The sequence below is a fragment of the Tupaia chinensis genome, unplaced genomic scaffold (assembly GCF_000334495.1).
Source record: "Tupaia chinensis unplaced genomic scaffold, TupChi_1.0 Scaffold000045_1, whole genome shotgun sequence".
NCBI classification, from domain to species: Eukaryota; Metazoa; Chordata; class Mammalia; order Scandentia; family Tupaiidae; genus Tupaia; species Tupaia belangeri.
In genome coordinates, this window is record NW_006159501.1 from 6,807,199 (window position 1) to 6,815,056 (window position 7,858).

At 42.5% G+C, this 7,858-nt stretch overlaps 1 long non-coding RNA gene across 3 annotated transcripts in view; it reads left to right on the forward strand.

Annotated features, from left to right (window-relative positions):
* Window positions 1-6,738, forward strand: part of LOC102488016 (uncharacterized) — an 11,579-nt gene extending 4,841 nt beyond the window's left edge. For 2 of the 3 annotated variants that reach the window (XR_333339.1, XR_333340.1), the window contains exon 3: window positions 6,098-6,738. This is a non-coding gene — a long non-coding RNA (uncharacterized LOC102488016). Of the gene's footprint in view, window positions 1-756; window positions 790-6,097 lie in introns of those variants that run through there. The other variant, XR_001370692.1, reaches the window with a different exon arrangement.
* Window positions 6,739-7,858: the final 1,120 nt, after the last annotated feature.

Sequence of the window (7,858 nt, forward strand, 5' to 3'; positions counted from 1 at the left end):
CTGCAAAGGAACCTGAGGAAGGAGTATATGTGCAAGGTGCACATGAGCCAGCACTACAAGTGGTGCCTGTAGGGAATGTTGTGATGTGCCACCCAGATCCCCCATCAAGACAGAGACACTGGGCCGCTGGTGGTTGGTGGTTAAGGTGGTTGGATCCCACATGGCCAACTGTGCAGTTTGAGTCCCTGACCCAGCAGCTCGAAAAACATTCCAGATCCATGTGTGTGCATGCCCAAAACCCTGAAAGAAGAATGGAAAAGAAAGGATTGCAACATGACCATCCCCTGAGGGGTACTTTTTCACTTTCTCTTTCTGTCTTCAGTGAGGACATGAGCCCTTAAGCAAAACTAAAAGTAAAAATAATCAAGACTGAAACACTGATTTCCTGGGCCTGGTGGGCACAGTATAATCAACAGTATAATCAACCCACATGGGAAAGGTCCTGGGTTTGTGTTCTGGGACCTCCCGGAGCACACCAGGTGCACACACACTCCTGTGATCTGAGCTGACTGAAACTGGGCATGCATCAAGCATGGCGACCCTGTTGTGGGTACTTGGCTGTCCTCTTTCTCTCCACCTCCGTGTGTGTGTGTGTGTGTGTGTGTGTGTGTGTGTGTGTGTGTCTTTCACGGAGGAAATAGATTAAACTTTTGAAAAAAGCTGATTTATAATTGTCGCTCCTCATGACTGCTCTATGTGTGCCATATATCTTCAGTCTCATTTTATTTTTATAATGTTTTGTTTTACTCATAATAGAGAGCATGTGCATGTGAAAGAGAGAGGAGAGCACACTCAACAGGGTCTCATCACACCACGACCCCTTTTCTCCAGTCCTCCAGCGTAGCAGCATCTTGGACACATGCACACCTGGCATTCACAGATACCTGCCATCTTTACCTGGAAGCTGCCTTCAGAATTTTCCTGGGCTGAAGAGAGTTGCCTCACCGAAGGTCGTAGTCCCTTCCCTGGGCAGCTAACTGCACAACTCGGATGGAAAGGCCCAGCTGCCTCACCACAACCTAGACCAACACGAAAAGGCCATCCCGGCTCAGCTGAGGCCTAGTTGAGCCCATGTCCCAGACATCACAGCCTAACTTCTCCCTCTGCCTGGCCTGCTTCCATTCCTTCCCTGCCGTCACTCTTAATCTTGAGAGCCTAAGTCCTTCATCAACATCACACAGGGCCATAGCCACAGCAGGTGCAGCAGAGCCTGAGAGCACAGTCTGCAGTGTCACAGAGGTACGGATGGAGCACAGTGCCATCTGGACTGCAGTGTCTCTCCCTCTCTGTGCGCAACCTTCTATCCCAATGCGGAGCCCTACAATGTGGTAGGAGCCCTTGGAAGTGACATGGAGGAAGCATTTGATCCAAAGCCCTGGATTTGGAATCAGAACATAGACTGTGAGGAGTCAGGAGGTGGGACATTGGTGATACAACTGGATGCAAGGGCAGGGTCCTTGGTGTGAGTCCCAAGGCCTCCCTGAGCACACCGGGAGCTCACGTGTACTCATTATCTGAGCTGGCTGAGACTGGGGGGGGAAACTCAGAATGGAGACCCTGTTAGGGTGTATCTCTCTGTCTCTCGATCCCTCCAATGGAAGAAATAAATAAATTAAAACAGAGCATGAGATGTGACCTAGGCCTTCCAATTTCCGCTGTCAGTAAAATGTTACTTTTCTTTTCCTGTACATGTCATCCTCAAACCTATAAAATGAGGCCCAGTCTGGGAGCACAGTGGGTCACATTCTGGGCTGCAGAGCTGGAAGCTACATGGCTGACTGCAGGTTCAGATCCCCAGCCTGACTGCCCCAAAGCACACCAGGCATGCATACGTGCGTAGGATCCTGGTGAGCTAAAGGACTGTGACCACAGCGAGACCCTGCTGAGGGCACTTCTCTCTCTCACATGCACACACCTGTGCTCTCTATCACAAACAAAATGATTTGTAATAAAACGAAACTAAGAATAGTAGAATACATAGAACAGTTCACAAGGACTAACCAGAGAATCTATGCAAAACCCAACTCTCCCGTACTCAGTACAGAAAAATTCCTCTATCAATACTTGGTGGGCCCCAATCTGTTTGATGTCTGCTGTGACTATAAATTTGTGGGAAAGGGCACTCAGACATCACACCCTACAAAAGCCAGCCAAACAGAAATTAACTAGAAAACCAGAGAATTGAGTATCATCCTTGTTTTACTTTTTCTCTAACAAAACTCTGAACATGTTTTTCTTTGGTATAAGCCACTTGATCTCGACTCTGTCTCACAGCCTAGACTGCCCTGGGGTTCTGTGGTTTGTGTCATTTGGAACGGGATCTGAGGCCGGGACCTGGCATTTGCTTGAGGTGGACCTTTGAAGGCAGAAATAAGACTTGGCCATCTTGGGCTAAAGGTTCTTCCAGGCCTCAGCCATCCACTAAAGAAGGTACAGCTCTTGTGGGAAGAGCCTGGCTGGGCAGAACAGATCAGCCAGAGTTTTGAGACTGCTTCCTCCTTTCCTTATGATCTGAAACCAAACTATAATATATCCAGAGTGTTGAGAGGCTCTAGGAATTGAATCCAGTCAACACAATGCCCAGGGATGCTGGGATAGCAGGGGTCAGCATAAACCCTACTTAATTAGTAGTTGAGGTCCCTGAGCACAAGCCAGAGACAGGCTGAGAGTCAGTGGGGAATGGCACTATCTCGTACACAAGGATTGAGATTGTGGATTCTGAAACAAGAACGTGAGCGTTCAAATTCTTGTTCTGCTGCTTCTTGGCTGTGTAAATGAGTACAGATTGGCTACCTAAACTAACCCCTCTGTGACTTTGTCTTCCCATCTCTGAAATGGAGATCGAAGCAATGCCTACATCATTGTGTTAAGGTAAAGATGAAGGAACTCCATGAGCCTCTAAAAAGTACCAGGCACTCAGCAACTCCACAAAGATTAGTTATGGCAACTGCTGTTATTATTTTCACCCCAAAAAGTGTCATCGTTTGCTTGCGAGGTACTCGCTGAAGATTTCATTGTCCCAAGTCTGTGCAAGTCCCTAGACATAGAGAAGTGGTCCCTGCATGCCAGACAGATAAACAGCAGGTGTCCACATAGGGTAGTGTTTGTTAGCTTAGAGATTAAAACTTTGGGTAGAAGCGAGAGTTGGAGTGTGAGATGGTAGGTATTTGAGCACCTAACAGATCATCCTAACAAAAAGGGGGGAAAGTGGAGTGATTCTCAATCTCTAGTCTTTGAACTTGGACCTGGGTTTGAAATCCACCACGTGGTTACTGTGTAACTTTGAGTACTTATTAACCTCTCTGAATCTCAATTTTCTGAAGTATAAGGGAAAGATAGTACCTACTTTAACTTTCTGACCTTCAATTTTCTTATCTGCAAATGGAACAAAATAACAGTATATAATTTAGAGGATGCTAATGAAAATTAAAAGAGAAAATGGAGCCAGCCTCAGCACAGCAGTTAAATGCTGTGCATAAAAAAATCTCACATGGTCAATTGCAGTTCTAATCCTGGCCCTGGTGGCTTGTAAAACATGCCAGGAGAATGTGCACATGTGCCCAAAGTCCTGCTGGAATGGAGAAATGGGGGGAAAAGAATTGCATAATGACTATGACCCGCTGGGAGGTTTTCTCTCTCTCATGCATGTGTGTGCACACATACACCCTTCCTTTGACAATCTGGCAATTAAAAAGAGACAGAGAGAAAATAATGTGAAATATCTGGTACATGGCTGGTCTCATCTAAGTATTATAGTAATTTTTCCTCTTACTCTTCTGGGTGATGTCTAAGGACATAGCTAGAACCAATGACTGAAAGTTACAAGGAAAACCCTTTTACCTTAATGAAGATTCAGTCAAATGAATGGCTCAAAAGCTGGGGAAAAAAAAAAAAAGCTGCTTTCTACAGAGAAAGCTCCCACGTTGGAAAGAGGCAGAGTGATATGGAGGAAAGAAAGTCAGCACTGAAGTTGGAGGGTCTTGCTTCCACTGCCTGGCTGTATATCACCTCAAGGAAGTCAGTCCATTTTTCTAAGGCTCCGTCTCCTCATCTGGAAATGGAAGGAACATTTCCACTTCTGTTCCTCACATGATTGTTTGATAGTCAAATGACATAATGGCCAAGGAAATGCTTTGTTAACTGCAAAGGGTCATCTCAAGGAATGGAGTGATGAGGTGTTTAAGTAAAAGCTATGCTGAAAAATGACCTGCTGTCAGGAATATGACAGAAGAAAAGTCAGCCCTGTTGACAACTTGAGCCGCGGGGACCCCAGGGTCTCCCACCTCGGTGACACTGTGCAACGACAGCTTTAGCTCACAGAGACTAGCTCCATCCATCACTACAATTCTTCTGCCAAGATTGCCGATTCTCAGCCTCTTTGATTTCAACACTAATGTATTATTTTTTCCTTCGTGAGCAAGCCCTCATAGAAACCCTGTATTTACCAACTTAAACTCACTTTTTGAAAATTTTCCACCAAGAACTTTGCATTTATCTCCAATCTAATGATAAATTTCTCAAATTCTCAGAATGCTATTGAAGAAACATGATACCCTAATGAAATTATATCAAGATAGAACTTAAATTCCATATGCTATACAGAGAAATTTGGCTGTTTGGGGATCAAACTTCCTAGATTTCAAATTTCAGTTCCACCATTTACTCATTGTGTTATCTTGGATAAATTTACTCTCTGATCCCCAGTTTCCATACCTGTTAAATAGGTATAAAAATGACCATTTTTAAAGTTTGTGATAATTACAGTTGTCAAGTTATGAAAGTTGCGAAGATTATAGACAACTGATAACAAACCGTCTATTATGAACCTGGTTTATAGTAGTGGTCACAAATTCAATTGACCTTTTATTCAAATATATATACGAAAAGTGCACAATTTGCAAGTGAATTACAGTTTAATGATTTTTTTTTGAGAGATTTTTGCTGTAGGGCACATACACTTGCCAGAGAGACAAAGCGAAAAATCACCCTGTAGGGGATATGGTCATGCCACAATCACTTCTCCTCCATTCTCAGGATGTTGGACATGCACACACATGGCCTGGCATGAGTCTTAAGCCATCGATCCGAGACTCAAACCACAGTCAACTATGTGAGAGTCCAGCCACGTAACCATTACACCATCTGCTGGTCCCAGGCTTAGTGAACATTAGAAGGTAGAAGACTTAATGCTAAGTGAAGCAAGTCAGACTATAAAAGACAGACTTTGTATGTCCCTACTCAATGTATACTGATTGTCTGCACTCTGTAACAGAAACTGGAAGTTTGGAGGGAGTAGTAGCAGGGAAAGCAGCCATAGATTCTAGAGATAGTAAGGATAGCAGTAATACAGGTGTGGGTAGAGAAGGGAGGGAGTGAGGGGAAAAGGGAAGGAGAAAAAGTACCTTTCATTGACAAAATAAAAAGCTATTTGCTTAGATAATACATATAGTAATTGCCTTGACTGATATGCATGGTATTTGTGTTAGAAAAAGAAATGTTGTACACTGTAAAGATATATGTAATTAAACATAAATTTAAATTTTAGAAAATGTTAAAGTTTTTAAAAAAGTGAATGTACTGAGGCCAGCAGGTGGCATGGTGGTTAAGGCACTGGACTCCCATATGGCTGACCATGGTTCGAAGCCCAGATCTGATAGTGTGAAAATCACACCAGACACATGTGCATGTGTGCCCAAAATCCCAAAATGAGAACAGAGGAGAAGGGATTACAGCATGGCCATTCATCCTGGAGGGTGATTTTTCACTTTCTCCCTCTGTATTTCTCTGTCTCTCTTCAGTGAACACATGCATCTTATGGTAAAATCTTTTTAAAAAGTGAATGTACTGTGTAAGTGCTGTCAGAATCCAATGATGGGATATTATCAGCATCCAGACCTCTCCCTCACCCGCCTCCAGTTGTTTCCAACCTCTGGAGTAACCAACATCTTAACTCAGTGCACCAGGTTAGCCTTGACTGTTGAATGGAATCATAAAATATATCATCTTTTGAGTCTCTCTTCTCTTGCTCAGCAGTGAATTTGTGAGATATTGTCATAAGTAGGAGTATTCTCAATACATCTTTGTTATTACTTTTCAGTTCATTTTGTGAGTTGTCACCTTGAAACAAAACGGCTATCAGAGAAAACTTCCAAGCAACTAAACTTCTATGACTATACCAAATGATGGCTGCAGTTCAAAAAAACCTCTAGTTTCATATTTCGAATCACAGAATGATTCACTAAGTTGCCCTAGAGCGTAATGCATACAATGTGCTCATCCATTATAATAAATGAAATAATTCAGTCACAGCCAACGGCTTGAATAAAAGACATATATCAGACCCTGAGTGAATTCCAATAAGAAAGACTGAATTATTAGAACAAAGAGAATACACATTAGAATAAGGAGAATGCACATCATCTATGCAAGTAGACAGATAAAGGAGAGAAGCATTCTCTAAAGGCACCACTTAGGAGCGAGCAGGTGTGAAGCACAATGCAAAGAGCGTGAACTTTGACACTGAACAGAACCAGTGTCCAGCCCTCGGTGTACTGCTCATTGACAAGTGGTCTTCAATAAGGCACTTTACGCCTATGAGTCTCGACTTCTTCATCTATACAATGAAAATGATGGTACTTACCTCTTGGGATTGTTTTGAAGATTAAATTAAGTAATCGTGTGAGATTCTTAGTAGATGCTTGTATTAAGACAGGAGGAAGTTGCCACCCACGTTCCTTCCCAGAATAAACTTAAATTTCATGTTTTTAAGTAAGTGGTACAATGAACATGAGAACTCTAAGCATCTCCAGATCCCTGAATTTAGCGCCTGGTACTAGAAATGGCTGTTACTTGGATTCTATCTGTCACAAGGTATATGTGCAGCCATGATTTGCATGGAAACTTACGTTTGGAGGGAATACAATGATACCAATACAGATGCTCCTTGACTTATGATAGGATAAGGAAGTTGAAAATAGCATGAGATTTAAATGCACTTAATACACCTAACCCACTGAACATAATAGTTAAACACAGACTACCTTAAATGTGCTCAGGATACCTACATTAGCTCGCAGTTGGGCAAAGTTATCTAAAATAAAACCTATTCTATAATTAAATGCCAACTATTTTAAGTACTATGTAACGCTAGTCCAGGAAAAGATCAAAATCTGAAGTACTATACATTGAAATTGCAATGGCTTGGCACAATCATAAAGTCAAAAAAATCATAGGTTGAACCATCATTAAGTCTGGGACCATTTATATTTCTTACTGGTTCTTTATGTCATTCACAGTGTGATGTTCACTCAGTTGCTTTACAGAAGATAACAGACATGGATTGTTGTGTCATTTAATCTTTATAAAAATTCTACATAACAGAGTAAAACTGAAAGTCAGAAGGTTAAGGTCATACTATCCACTCATTTAAGATCAAGATTGGGTTCCCATCCATATACTTCCAAACACTGGGCCCCTTCCATTCACCATAGCTTTTACTGGTCCTCACCATCTCCTCTGCCTATTCACTCTTCAGGTACTTTTTCACTCATTCATTTAACCAACCAAACAACAAATAATGGAGACCCCCCCCCTCCATGTACAAGAGTCTCTTCTAGGCACTTGCAGATGATGGCAAAAGACAAGTAAGTGAAGTCTCTGCCCTTGTGAAGCTTATATTGTAGGTGGGAGGGAATTCAAGCCATCTAAATGAGAGTTGGATGACTGGACGGGACTCAGATAAAACATGCAAATGGGGAAATGCAACTCGGATATAGGGTGCCTGTCTGGTAGGGCCTTCCCATAGAGGTGGCATTTGAACAGAAACCTGAAGAATGTCTCTTTAAGTAGTTCCAGCTGA